General features: G+C 40.8%; 1 protein-coding gene across 15 annotated transcripts in view; it reads right to left on the bottom strand.

Moving 5' to 3' along the window:
• adgrl3.1 (adhesion G protein-coupled receptor L3.1) overlaps window positions 1-14239 on the bottom strand; it is a 194045-nt gene that overhangs the window by 110030 nt on the left and 69776 nt on the right. The gene's annotated exons all lie outside the window — the stretch shown is intronic.

Genomic DNA, 14239 nt, shown 5'->3' with positions numbered 1-14239 from the left:
TTCCCCACTGGGAAAAAGCTTTGAAATGTGTTACATTATTAATATTTGGCTGGAGAATGTCACTCTCACCCATTCTACCCAACTTCTTTCTGAGCATGTCATCTTTGACATACAACAAGCGATGCATTATAGATTTGATAAAGCAGGTATGCTGTGTATCCCGTGTGGTGCTTGTGCAAAAGACGTGACCTTTTTGCAGCCACGCATAAAGCTTGTGAATGCAAAAAATATGGCAAAGTTATCAATAAGGGTGTCAACATCTAATTCAATTTGTAAGAGGTGCACTCTAATTAAGATCATTTGTAGGCAATCTCCAGCAGATTGTTTTTCCAATGCAGTAACTAATACATGGATGCAAAATGATTAACAAGTGGGCTTATAGCCAAGTATAGTTTTTGAGCTCCACCATCTCTCTTCCTCCACTGGTAACCATGGCAACCTCCACCTAGTCTGATTCAGGGCATACGTAGTTTTTCTCCTCATTCCAACACCTCCATTGAGATCCCGGCACTTCTCCTTACGTACTGTATATCAGTGTGTCTGTGCGCATTTCACCCTCTGTCTACACAGTTGAATCCAAGACCACCTGCTTGCACAAACTCTAAATCCCCCTCCCAATGCTCAAATACTGGTAACATGTCCGACCGAGAGGCGAGTAGAACACCAATGTGAGTTATAGAGCAGTGTCTTTTGGAATTTTTGTGAAACTGATGCATGGACGCGCGTTTCCGATTTCACACCCTGGCCTAATTGTTCAGGTCATGTCAAAAGTGTCAAGTCCATCGCCGTCTGCACGCCAGGTTCTCTGACTGGATTTGTCAGACTGCACCTATAGCCACATGAGCCAATATATAAATATACTTTTTGCAAACTGTCTATTAGTGCATTAAAAGTCTATTAAAAAGTATAGTTCAGCAGGCACTTATATACAGCATATCTTCTCAAGGGCTGAATCTTAGATATATTTTAGAGTAGTCAGTGTACAGCACTCACAGCATATACAGAAGTATAGATTTACTATCCACTGAAAATGATTCAACACACAACCATTATTGTCTAAACAGCTGACAACAACGAATGAGTTACAAATGGCACGCACACAGCAGTTTTCCAACTTGATAACAAGCCCAAACACATCGCTAAGATGACAAGGAAACTGAGGGTGAAGATAATGAAGTGGGCACGTAGGACCTAAGACCTGAACCCAATTGAGCACCTGTGCGGCATCCTCAAGCTGTACAAACTTTATTCATAACGCCCTTTAAAGGAAAACTGCACTTTTTTGGAATTTTGCCTATCATCCACAATCCTTACATGAAACATAAACACACATCTTTCTTTTTTATGTTCATTCTAAAGATATAAAAACAGCTAAAAAGAGGCAGTTCATTAATGCACATAATGGGACACACCTATTCCGCCTACTAAGCCCACTATTAATAATAATAGTCATGGATTCGATTTTTATAGCACTCTTCAAGGTACCCAAAGCGCTTCACAATGAAGTGAACCCATTATTCATCCACTTCTCAGTCACACACTGGTGTGTGGTAATCTACATCTGTAGCACAGCTGCCCTGGGGTAGTCTGATGGAAACGGGGCTGCCAATTTGCGCCTACGGCCTCTCCGACCAGCACCAAACATGCATTCGCATTCATACACCAGTGTGGGCTCTACTTCCTGAGCCAGTGCCTCCCCCAACACCAACACACCAACTCCAACTCCACTCCAACAATGTTTTACCTTTTTATATACATGCTGTGACCATGTAGCAACAGGCACATGCATGATAACATGTAATACTTACAGTATTGTGCCGTATTTTGGTCATTTTTAAGCATTACCGGAATTTCCTTCCTTTGATTGCACATACAATATAGAAACCAAGGACCATAGAATTGAATAGCACTGTCGGCCCGGCCACATATGAATGAAACAGAGTGTAGCACGCCATGGAGCAGAAAGTCCACCATGATGGTGAGCAAGAGAGGTGGGCGTATGAAGGCTTTTTACAGGCAGAGCCTGGCCCTTTAAGAACAACTGCATTGTGGGAAGTTGAGTGTTGTAGTTCTGTGCTTTAGCAGGAGGCGGCGGTGTTGCTCTCTGTTCTCTACTGACTGCACCGCCCATTGTCTTCTGAGTCCTGATTGGCTGTAGACCATTGTCAATCAAGCTGCTTTGTGCCGTCTCTTGTTGCGGTCATGGCTAGCAAACTAGCTAACTGTGTGAGCAGCTTGGTAACCGCCAATACTGCAAACAGTAGAAGAAACAGAAGAAGCTAACTGCATGTGACTGTGTTTAAACAAGAGAGAAATGTGAGAAAATGTGAATGCCTGTCTAATTGTACGGTGAGGGGTTTTACAGCCTTAAAACATATATAATAATTGTTAAAAAATAAAGTTGGCTACTTGGCGAATTTTACTTATTGTAGGCTATTTTGGGTACCTGTCCCCCGGGATAAACGAGGGAACACAGATCTAGGTTCAAATCTCCATTGGGCATCTCTGTGTGGAGTTTGCATGTTCTCCGCATGCGTGGGTTTTCTCCGGGTACTCCGGTTTCCTCCTATATTCCAAAAACAATGCGTGTTAGGTTAATTGGTGACTCTTAAATTGTCCATAGGTATGAATGTGAGGCTGGCGACCAGTCCGGGGTGTGCCCCACCTCTCGCCCAAAGTCAGCTGGGATATGCTCCAGCATACCACCGCGACCCTAGTAAGATAAGCGGCATAGAAGATGGATGGATGGAAGCATTGTGAAACATTGGGATGTTACTGTCATTGTCACGATTGCTGTTTTCTGCTGTGTGCTGTGAACTGGTATAAATTAAAAAACATTTTATTGAAAGCCGTTTCAAGATGAAAATGGCGAAATATAGCATGACAAAATAATGCGTGAATCTGACGTTACACTAAGAGGAGGAAGTGGTCACAGTCACACACATTGAGGTGCAAATACAAAGGCGTGTGTGTGCGTGTCTGTATTGTATGTATGGACTCTAATGACCATAGTGAGCAATGGTGGCAGTGGGACCCCCTAGGTTGCTCCAGGTCATTTGCTGTGAGCATGGTGGCAGTACACACACACACACACACACACACACAGACACAAGGTAGGACAATTCGAAATACAGATAATATTCTGTGTTAAGCATGATGGTTAATGGAGAGAGGAGACTAGGAATAGGCACAGAAGTATACAGTCATGGAAAAAATGATTAGACCACCCTTGTTTCTTCAGTTGATTGATCCATTTTAATGTCTGCTACAACGAAAGGTACATTTGTTTGGACAAATATAATGATGATAACAAATATAGCTCATAAGAGTTTAATTCAAGAGCTGATATCTAGCAACTTCCATGGTTTTCTTGATAATAACCAAAATCACTTAAGTTCTTACATGAATAGCTATAGCATTGTACTGCCAAAAATGAGCTATTAGCTTATGAGCTATTTTTGTTGTCATTGTTATATTTGTCCAAACAAAGGTACCTTTAGTTGTATCAGGCATTAAAATGAACAAGAAACTGAAGAAACAACAAATAAATAATTTTTTCCATGACTGTATATGCAATACTTTCGTTTTTGCTCCCATCTTTCATGAGCTGAACTGAAAGATCTGAACCTTTTTCTATGTACATAAAAGGCCTATTTCTGTCAAATATTGTTCACAAATCTGTCTAAATCTGTGTTAGCGAGCACGTTTGCTGAGATAACAATGCCTCAGATGTCGCAAGTGTTGAGGTTTGACTGCACTTTCCGGTCGTCACCGACTTGAGTGAGAAAAGGGTAGATGCAGACATCGTGTATGGTGTCGTGTGGTTGAGCGGTTTGCTGATGTCTACATTCGGGATGGAGTGGCTCATGGTGGCGGTGTGGTTATGGTATCAGCAAGTATACAGTATGTTATGGACAGAAATTTTATCGATAGCATTTTGAATGCACAGAGATACCGTGACAAGATACTGAGGCCCATTGTTGTGTCATTCATCCCAGATCATAGCCATCATGTTGCAGCATGATAATGCACGGACCCATGCTGCAAGGATCTGTACTCCTGGGGCATGTCACTCAAGGATAATGTTTGGGATGCTCTGGATCGTCGTATACGACAGTGTGTTCAAGTTCCTGGCAATATCCAGCAACTTCGTACAGTCATTGAAGAGGAGTGACCAACATTGCACAGGGCAAAATCAACAACCTGATCAACTCTATACGATGGAGATGTGTAATGGTGGTCACACCAGATGCCCCCCATACAGTGAAACTGCACATTTGAGAGTGACCTTTTATTGTGGCCAGCCTAATCTGCCTAAGACCTGTGCAATAATCACACTGTCTAATCAGCATCTTGATATGTCACGCCTGTGAGGTAGATGTATTATCTCAGCAAAGGAGATATCTGTGAGTTCATAGTCGACTAATAGTCAAATATATACAGTATATACTGTAAAGAACACTGCTAATGGCTACAAATAAACAGATCTCATTTGCGACTTTTTCCACCTCAAACAAAAAGGCTAAAACACTCACATACCTCCACGTAGCCAGGATGGTACAATCCTGATCACATGACATTGTCATATGATTCGACGCAAAGACTGAAAGTCGAATCACACTCCTCTGAATCAAATTGGAAGTGATGCGCACCTCTCTACTGTATATTCCATTCCATCTGTGTTTTTATGTGAGAGAAAGAAATGTGTGTGTGTGTGCATGCATGCGGGAGAAAGCAGCCATGCTCATGCATGCATGTGCTTGTCCACTGGTGTGTGTACACACACAAGTTCTGTGGTTTTGAAGCGCCCGATTTGGTGTGGGGTCATGTGTGACTTTTACATTTGGTAAAGATACAGTCAATGAGCTGCAGTCCATAATAAGCCCCTGCACTTGAACATCAGCCCCATGGCACCTCGAAGCAGAAAAGAACATGAATAATAATAACTGGAAATTGAAATAGAATGTGCTATAGTCAGTCGACAATTAAAATCATTTTAAGGATCTGGGCTGTATTCACAAAGCATCCTAAGGTGAAAAATAGCTCTTAGTGACGTCACTCCTAAAAAAATCTTCGAATTCCTCGGATTCAAAGATTTTTCTTAGAATTTTTACTTGCTAAGATAAAAGTTATTCACAGTGTCTTGGGCCTTAAGAGAGCGTCTAAGGCGGCTTGCTTTAAATAAGAAAATGTGTCTAATTTAGCGGTAGTGGTACCCAAGGATGCAAGGACATGATGGCAGGCTGGTTTCAATAAAGTCTGTAATGAGCAAATAAGGTCACACAGAGTGGCAAGAAACACAAAAAGGCCACATACCAAAATAAGAAAGAAGGCTCGGAGGCACCGCTAGGGCCAGCATAAAACTCACCATGGGACCTGGAAACAGGAATGTGCCCAAAAAAATTGAAAAACAGCTAACAGAGAGGCAACTGAATGCACCCAACACACAGGTAACAATAGGCCACGGAGAACTAATGAACCGGCGACAAGCAGAAGCCCCTACTGAACTGAATAGAAAGAACCCTAATTACAAATCCAAGACAGTTGCACTCCTCAACTCCCTCTAACCAAAGCAAAGGTAACGTATTCAGTCCAAATGGAAATATACATACCAAAATAAAAGCACAGAACAGGAAATTGTCAGAGATAACCCAACCTGTGGAACATCCATCCATCCATTTTCTATACCGCTTCTCCTCTTTAGGGTTGCGGGGGTATGCTGGAGCCTATCCCAGCTGACTTCGGGTGACAGGCGAGGTACACCCTGACTGGACGCCAGCCAATCGCAAAGCACATATAGACAAACAACCATTCACACTCACATTCATACAATTTAGAGTCGCCAATTAACCTAACATGCATGTTTTTGGATGTGGGAGGAAACCAGAGTACCCGGAGAAAACCCACACACGGGGAGAACATGCAAACTCCACACAGAAATGCGCAGGGGAGAATCAAACCCAGGTCTTCCCGATCTCCAGACTGTTACTGTGTTGGCCAACATGCTAACCACTAGACCACCCTGCGGCCCTGCATGTGGAACTTGACAAAAATAAAGTAACCAGAGATCCTATTATGACTATTAAGTCATACATTATTAAGTCATTATTAAGTCATTATTAAGTCATACATAAACAATTTAATATTGTTTCCTAATTACTAAAATTGTGATTGCTTTATTTAATTGTATTGAAGGACAGGGCGGGCTTTATACCGATATGTTTTATATGTAATAGAGATTAGTGATTTGATTGTAATATTTAATGATATCTCTTTTGGGTTCTCTGTCCAGAGGTATGCCAGTCAAGCAGTCTTCTGAGTGTGGCTGTTATGTTTTAATTCATTTATCCTATGGAGCAGTTATGATAGAGCCCTATGAAGTCTGCCTGATGACACGTGGCTAAGCCATTCTTTTGATCTAATGCTGTGACTGGTAGCCTGCTAAAAACTCAAGTGGACTATTTTGTTATTTGACAGTTCAAAACAAAAAACAGCAAAAAAAAGTGTCTTTCTTATCAAAGTAGTTTGCCAGCATTTTCAGGAATTGTTTGCGGAGGGAGAGGGAGCAGATGAGTGTGAAAGGAAAGGGAAGGGAGGAAGAGTGCGAGGAGGGGACCTGAAGGTGACAGAAGGTGGGAGAGGCAACGCGGGGCTGTCGAGAGGCAAGTCTGTTTGAAGTCGGCAAGTAATTTCCTAAAACCTGCTAGCTGTGAGGGAGGTAGCCAAGTGGTGTTTGAGTGTGTGTGTATGTGAGTATGACTTCACATTCGCCATCATGTCCACAATTTACGCCTCAAGTGGCCCATCTTGAGAGAGGGAGCATGCTGAAAGGTGGCCATGTAGCACTCAAGTATTGGTAAGGGACAAGTCGTGCATTGTGAAGCGTATCCTTAGAAGCCATCAAGATGGTTTCATGTCAACACAAGCGCATCACTTGTAGGCATTGCACCATTTCTGCTTGCAGCATTTCACTATAGTGTGCCACTGAACTGCAGCGAGCGCGACACGTCTCTGCCGCCTCCATGCAACTGCCCCCAGGGACACGTTAATGTGCACCGAACCAAAGTACGCCATCAGGACTTCCTCAAAACACACTAGGATCTTGAATTACAGGAAATGAGTGTGTAGTGCAGGGAACTTAAAAACAACAGAACACCCCAATAGACATTTTGAAAGAGTTGTCAGTGACTCACTCAAGTGATGCCTACATCCTGCCTTAAAACAGATAAGATATAACTTTCATGGCCGCCGTTTTGTTTCAACCTTCAACCCAGCGTATCCCAAAGGGGAGATCATCTGGGAAATGCAGCGATATCAGGTCCTCCCTGGGTTGCCTGAGAAGCCTTGTGAGACCCACTGGCGATATGAGCCTTTGATATCAAGACCAATTATGTGGTATGGGCCCGCACACACAAATACAACACATGCCCACACACACACATGCACACACACAAAGAGGCTATTTGGCCTTGGCCAGCCGTGGAGGAGGAAACAAAGCAAGGATGTGATAGCGAGGAAGCACTGGGCAGGCAGAACATGCTGTGATTTTATCACGCTGTTAAGTTGAAAGCCAAAGATGATACAGATGTACGATGAGAGAAGAGAACCCAGACAAAATGAAACTCAATCAGGGGTATTTTGGAACTTGAAAAAAAAGCACACAATACAAAATTTCAATGAAATTATTCCTGTTTGTTCATTAAAATATTAGACCATGTTTCCACTCATTATAGAATTATTCAATGGTTACTAAGAAGGTCAAAATATAAAAAAAAAAAGTCAAACTTTTCTTAATGGGACACTTATTGAAATATTAAAAACATATCAAATGAAATTTAAAAAAAATGTTATATAAAAATTAAAATGTAAGTTTTTTTTAATTTACTTCAGCACCATTTCCAAAAGTTAGTTGTTCCGTTATTACGTTTCAATATACCCACATATATTACACTATTAATTGACATACACTATTACTATTACTGTTACTTATTTAAATTAAGTATTCATCTAATATAATATATTGTTCTTTCATTTTTTCAATAGACTTTCTGTAATGTAAATTGTTGTCATTAAGCAAAATTCTATTCACAAACTCACAAACTGTACGATTTTTCTTAGAAATTGTGTCAACAGGAGGAAATGTTGGCACTCGGCCTTCAGTCAGGCTTGACCAAGGAAGTAAAAGACAAAAAACAGGATAAAAGATAAATGAGACACACGTGTGAACTTGGGTGGGAACTACTGTAAGCATGTGAAACCAGAGTAACAACTGTGTAATTTATATTCAAATATAGCGCAAATAAGCTTCTTAGATCTGTCTCCTGGAGATGTTACCTGCCCGGGTGGAAATCTTTGGACATTTACGCGAAGGGACTCCAGATGAAAATGAGCAAATATGCTAGAATCTGGCTCATTTACAGCCTGTACAGAAGTATCACATTGTTCATTAATGTGCGTTGTCCCGAATAAATGAATACGTGCCAATACGCTGCTATACAACTCTACTAATCTAAATTAATGCTAACTTTTGTGGTTGGTGTCCATCTTAACGCCAACATTCCTATAACTCGGTAACATTGAGGGTTTCAATATGTGGCACAGGACCCTACCCTACTCCCTAAAAAAAAAAAAAAAAAATCTGCAGCAAATTTAATGGAGTTTTCTGCTCACCCAGACTCTGTTCACTCTCTCACTATATACACTAAAAATCAATTCATTTTGCCTTTCAACAGAAATGACGTTAGCTTAGCAGGTTTGAAAAAGCGGGTGCGCCATGCCTCACTCTTTGAAAACCCCAGCTCTAACATGCATTGGCACGGTGAATTGGATTTAACATTGTTGTTCACTCAATCTATCAGCGTTTTGTTTTCCTTTTTTTAATTCATTTTCATGTCTTTTATTTGTCTGAAAATGTGTTAACTAATTTGTATTTAGGATGTGAGATATTACCATATTATTTTGTTGAATAGCTAACATTTCTCAAAGCTTAAATCTTTTTTTTTCCCTTTAAATATGATAATAGGTGTGAACTGGCTTTTCAAGTTAAGATTTCTTCATCTTGCAGTTTTTCAACCCTGTATGTTTAGTCCTCCACTTCACTTTTGCTTGTGGGTACATCATTGATTGTGACAACATATTCATGATATAAACACACACAGAGGATGCCGCAACTGTTTCTGGTCTGAGTCACCTCCTGACGGAGGTTCCCTCAAGATTCCGTTTGGCCTCTGGCTCTGCTAATTGGAGCTTAAAGTCTGGCGTAGCCCCTGGGCAGTGAAAGCTGCGTGTGACACAACATGAATGTGTGTGTATGTGTGTATGTATATAAATTATGGATGGCAAGTGCTGTAGGAGAAGTGGCCACACAAGCTGCAGCTGCTAGAGCCAGTGGTGAGAGGAAGCAATCGCAATCAGGGTGGCGTCACGTGACAAAGGCAGGTGGCTTGATAGAGATATCATGCACGGGTGGGGCGAGAAAGAAAAGTAGCACAAGTGAAAATAATGGGAGCACGGGATGTGGTGTGAGGAAATGGAGTTATTCATGGTGCCATAATGAATTAGTTCTGTTTGGACATCCTCATTACACACAGCATTGCTTTTTGTTCAGCTATAATGTTGCAGTTACTTCTCATCAGGACTCTTGAGATAGATTTACACTGAAGGTCTTAATGCCCAATTATGATTCAGTGCCAGGATCCAATTTGTTTTTGACTGCCTATTTACATCTGCTTTCCAGTGACTTGGATTCAATATCACTTTGCTTCCATTTTATATATGTAGAGAAGTGGAAGTGGCATTGTGCTGCATCAACACTGACCAGTTAACCTCAGCATTGCTCTACTCAATTTCAAGGGCGTCCAGCTCGCAAGGACAGAGTGTTTCCAGTCTGTCAGCTTACACTGCAGCCACAATGGGAGACACTTGGTTTAATGGTTTAATATCAGATGTTCATCCACATATGATACGAGGCCTACGGAGTTAATGGCGGTAACTAATTAACTTCATTAATTATGTTAAAATGTTCAGTGTAATTAACGAATGTGCATCATGGCAAGACACACCTTTCTGTTATGATGTTAGACGGAGGCACAGTGTAGTGCAGTGGTCCACAAACCCCGGGCCGCGGCCCGGTACCGGGCCGTACAGAAAGAAAAAATAATTTCCATTATTTCATTTTTTTTTTATGTTTTATTTGAAAAGTGGCCGCATTCTCACCGTCTCACTTGACGCATGTCCATTGTGCGTGTGCTAACTTTATTTCATGCCGCACAGATAGACTACTACTGTATTTTTACCATTTTTCTTTCACCTCATATTTGGTGTCAAAGGCTGATACTATGTGGGAATGCATAAAGGTAAGTTTTGATGACTTATTGAGTGCTAATGTACACATTTGTCTCAAGTTAATTCATGCTAGCACACTGCCTGTTATCACACACGTCAAACAGCGATGTAATAATTTCTCTGGAAAAAATTGGCTGGAACTTGAACTGGTGGATGGTGGGTCGGCATGCATTTTGTGCTTTTAATTTGATGTTATTCATGTCTTAGTTCTACACAATATATAATAAATAAGATACATTAGATCGCTATAATGACCGAACCCCCCCCCCCCCCCCCCCCCCCCCCCGCCCCGGTCCGCGGGAGATTTGTGGGAACACAAGCCGGTCCGTGGATCAATAAAGGTTGGGGATCACTGGTGTAGTGTACCCACAGAGTCACACAGACTCTGACACTCTTTCATATAACTTTATTCTGACTTGAACGCATTAACAGCAGTGCAATTCCAACACCATGTTGTTGTTTTACATCAAATAATTTATCATATTAAAATATAACACCATGAACTATTTACAGTTTTCACATTTGGAACTGAACTATGTTTGAGCAGGCGCGTGCGTGAGTGCGTGTATGCGCGTGTGCACATGCACGTGAATGGTCCAAACCAAGATCTTATCAAATGCACTTCTGCCACCTTGTGGCCGTTTTATGGCTTAAACGTGCTCTGAAATATTAATGCATTAGTGCAGAGTTGCATCATCACCCCTTTTTGCCTCCCACGCAAAAAACGTAAAAGATGTATAAACACATTGCTGGGATCGGCCGTTCGGGATTATAAAAATGTATAAATGCGTCTTTGTTATTGAAAGAGTTAATACCTACTGTCCATCGCTAGATATTTCCTTTTGTGATAAATGAATAAAACATATGTATATATATTTTTAACATTCTTCATTTTTCACAATCCAACCCAACTCAAAGAACATCCCCAATGTCATAAATGAACTTGCAATAGGAGGTCCTAGCATGCAATTTTGTTCTAACCATTAAAAATGACATCTGAAATAACCCCAGTCACAAACATGATCCCTGTTCAATCTAATTTGTCGTGTTTTCATGATTTTTCTTTACAAATGAGACTTAATTGCATTGCTAGAACACAAATTCAGCTTTGCAAACAGTTTTAACACGAAGACTGCACTAGTTTCTATTTATATTGTTCTCTAAAGATATATTAGAAGGGAATTTGGTGCAAACCTCCACCAAGGCCAAACAACAGCAGCAGACAGACACAAAAAACATTCAGTACAATAATGTTTTGCTCCAAGCCAGTAGGTGGCAGTAATGCACATTTTCAAGCACATAATCAAATGAAAAAAGAGAAACATTGTCAGCCGTTTTCAGTGTTTAGAATGGCCATTTTCATCCAGATCAGCACCAAAATTTGCTCTAATAAAAATGCTGAATGCTCGATTGCAGAAAGTGTTAACATAGCTTTTAGTGGCGGTTTCCTCAGGGATGTGCTTTTGTTGCATTTATCATGCAGTCACAATTGTTTTGAGTACAAAAACACTTGCTTTAGTTCAGGGAAAGATGATAATGGGTTCAGATGAGCGCTGCTGTTTATGCTCCCCCATGCACTCTTATCCATCAGTGACTCACTGATGGACAACCAAAACAGTGTGAAGTGCCACAAAGCAATGCAGAGATCTGCTTGCAAGAAAAGTGGTTATTATTTTTTAAACATCACAAATAGATAAGGTTGTTCTAAGGCACGATTTACATTTGCTTCCAAAATCAGATTTGTCCTTTTTTTTTTCCTTTATGCCATTTCAGCAGGGGTGACAGGAGTATTACCGTGTTGTGACATTTTTTTTATGGTGTTTGCTTGCTGTCACCTTCAGAACAGTTAGTTAGAATGTGGGAAGTGCAGTATTTGACACTGAGACTTGAAGAGGATGAATACAAAATGAGCAGTTGACACCGCGCTCACCACTCTCGCTCTCAATGAGACACATTTGTCTGTTTTTCCATGGCGTACACGTCAGTAAAGACATTTAAAGTCCCCCTGTTTTGTCGAAAAACATTTAAGTAAACTTGTACACCCACAGACAGTGGCATACGAGAAGTTGTCAGCCTACACTGTAAGCAATTGCTGTTAATTTATAGGCAATTTCGGTAGTACTGTATCAATGCAATATGGTTTTGTACCGTTGTTTGCGATGCATTGTGGGCTGTTCAACGTGAAGCAACAGAGCACAGCCCTTCAACTGTGTGTTAATGTGATAAATTACAGTAAAATACAGTATTTTTGAAATTTGCTGCGTGCCAAACTCGTGAGGTGCCAGAGCAGCAGAGCTTTGGAGATATGTTGCTACACATGAACAAGAAGTCCTGCTTCCTCCGCATCTATTGGACTGTGCGTCTACAAATAACACAGTAAGTAAAAACTAACTTATCTTTGTTTCTTCACCAGGAAAATACAACTAAAATAATGTTTGAAATCATACTGTTGCTTCATTTTTGCATTTGATTTTGCTATAGTTAATTTAACATACTGCTCAACTTCCTTGGAACATTATTATTAATGCTAGCAGTCACGTTAGCACAACCAGGCCAGGCCAGCAAGGTGGAGGGTATGAAGAGCACATCCTTGGAATAATTACAGACCATTACTTTGCACACTAACAGTGATCGTTTTGATTTTTTAACATAAGGTAGCATTTACTGCAAGAAACATAACTTCAGACTCTGTGACGAGACATGAGCAGCACAACATGGGGGCTCAGGTCAGGTAACAAAAATATTTCAAACCATCCATCCAGCCATCCATCCAGCCATCCATTTTCTATACCGCTTGTCCTCGCCAGTCATGGTTATGCTGGAGCCTATCCCAGGTGTCTTTGGGCAAGAGGCGGGGTACACTCCGGACTGGTCGCCAGCCAGTTGTATCGTACAAATATTTTCAAGATCACACTGCCTAGAAGCTTCAATGGAGATGTCTGCGATTTGGCAGTTCAAAGTTCAGCAGTTCAAATACAGTACTTAGATATAAGATATAGAGATATAAAGAAAGGTGTGATAGGAAAATCAAGCTGCAAAGTTACATCTCATGATATTAATACCGGTTAATTAGCTATACCACCAGAACTCAGACTACCTCTAATTACAAAATGTAGTTCTCCATTCAGTCATTTATCAAAGACTATTCTGATTTCTGGCTTTTTATTGCTATCAACCTGGAGAGAGAGGAAAGGAAAGGGTGACTCCAAGAACACAAGTCTTCCACAGTGAATACACATGACTACCCTCCACCTCATGGACTTTGAATGGGACGTAATATAAAGTAGTTGTTCTCAATTTCTCATGTTGTTCTGACAGGCTGACAATGCAATATAAACATACAAACATACTTTGATATGGCCAGCTTTAGAGGCTTATAAAGTTATTATATATGCCCGTTTTTGACGATAGAGTGGCAACGGTGGAATAAAGCCAGTAAGACGAACAACATGGTAGTATGGTGACTACTATGGTGACAATCATCTCTCGCTGACCGAGAAGATTCCTCTTTGAATAACCGTATGGAAACTGCGAAATTACAGTGTATTGTTGGTGTCTCTGCTTACTCTAAATAGAACAAACACAGAAATATATTTCACCACAACAGTGACACTCCTATTACATAGCGTTATCTACTTAGACATTAGTTTGATGACTGCATATCCAGCTAAAATCCACACTATGTATGTACACCCCACTAAGCGACGGTCAACTCGACAGGGATGCATGGCTCGGCAGAACACCGGCACTTGACATTTCCAATTGCTGGGTGTTTGAGCTGTGGCTGGGAATCGAATCTGTGCAGCATTTTTCTATTATAGTCATAAAACATATAATTTAAATATGTCTAAATATAATAAAATGACATATACTTGCACTCACAGGCCACAACATT

Source organism: Dunckerocampus dactyliophorus, chromosome 6 (assembly GCF_027744805.1).
Source record: "Dunckerocampus dactyliophorus isolate RoL2022-P2 chromosome 6, RoL_Ddac_1.1, whole genome shotgun sequence".
Classification (NCBI taxonomy): domain Eukaryota; kingdom Metazoa; phylum Chordata; class Actinopteri; order Syngnathiformes; family Syngnathidae; genus Dunckerocampus; species Dunckerocampus dactyliophorus.
Note: the sequence above shows the minus strand (reverse complement) of the source record. Positions and strands in the feature narration are given on the sequence as shown.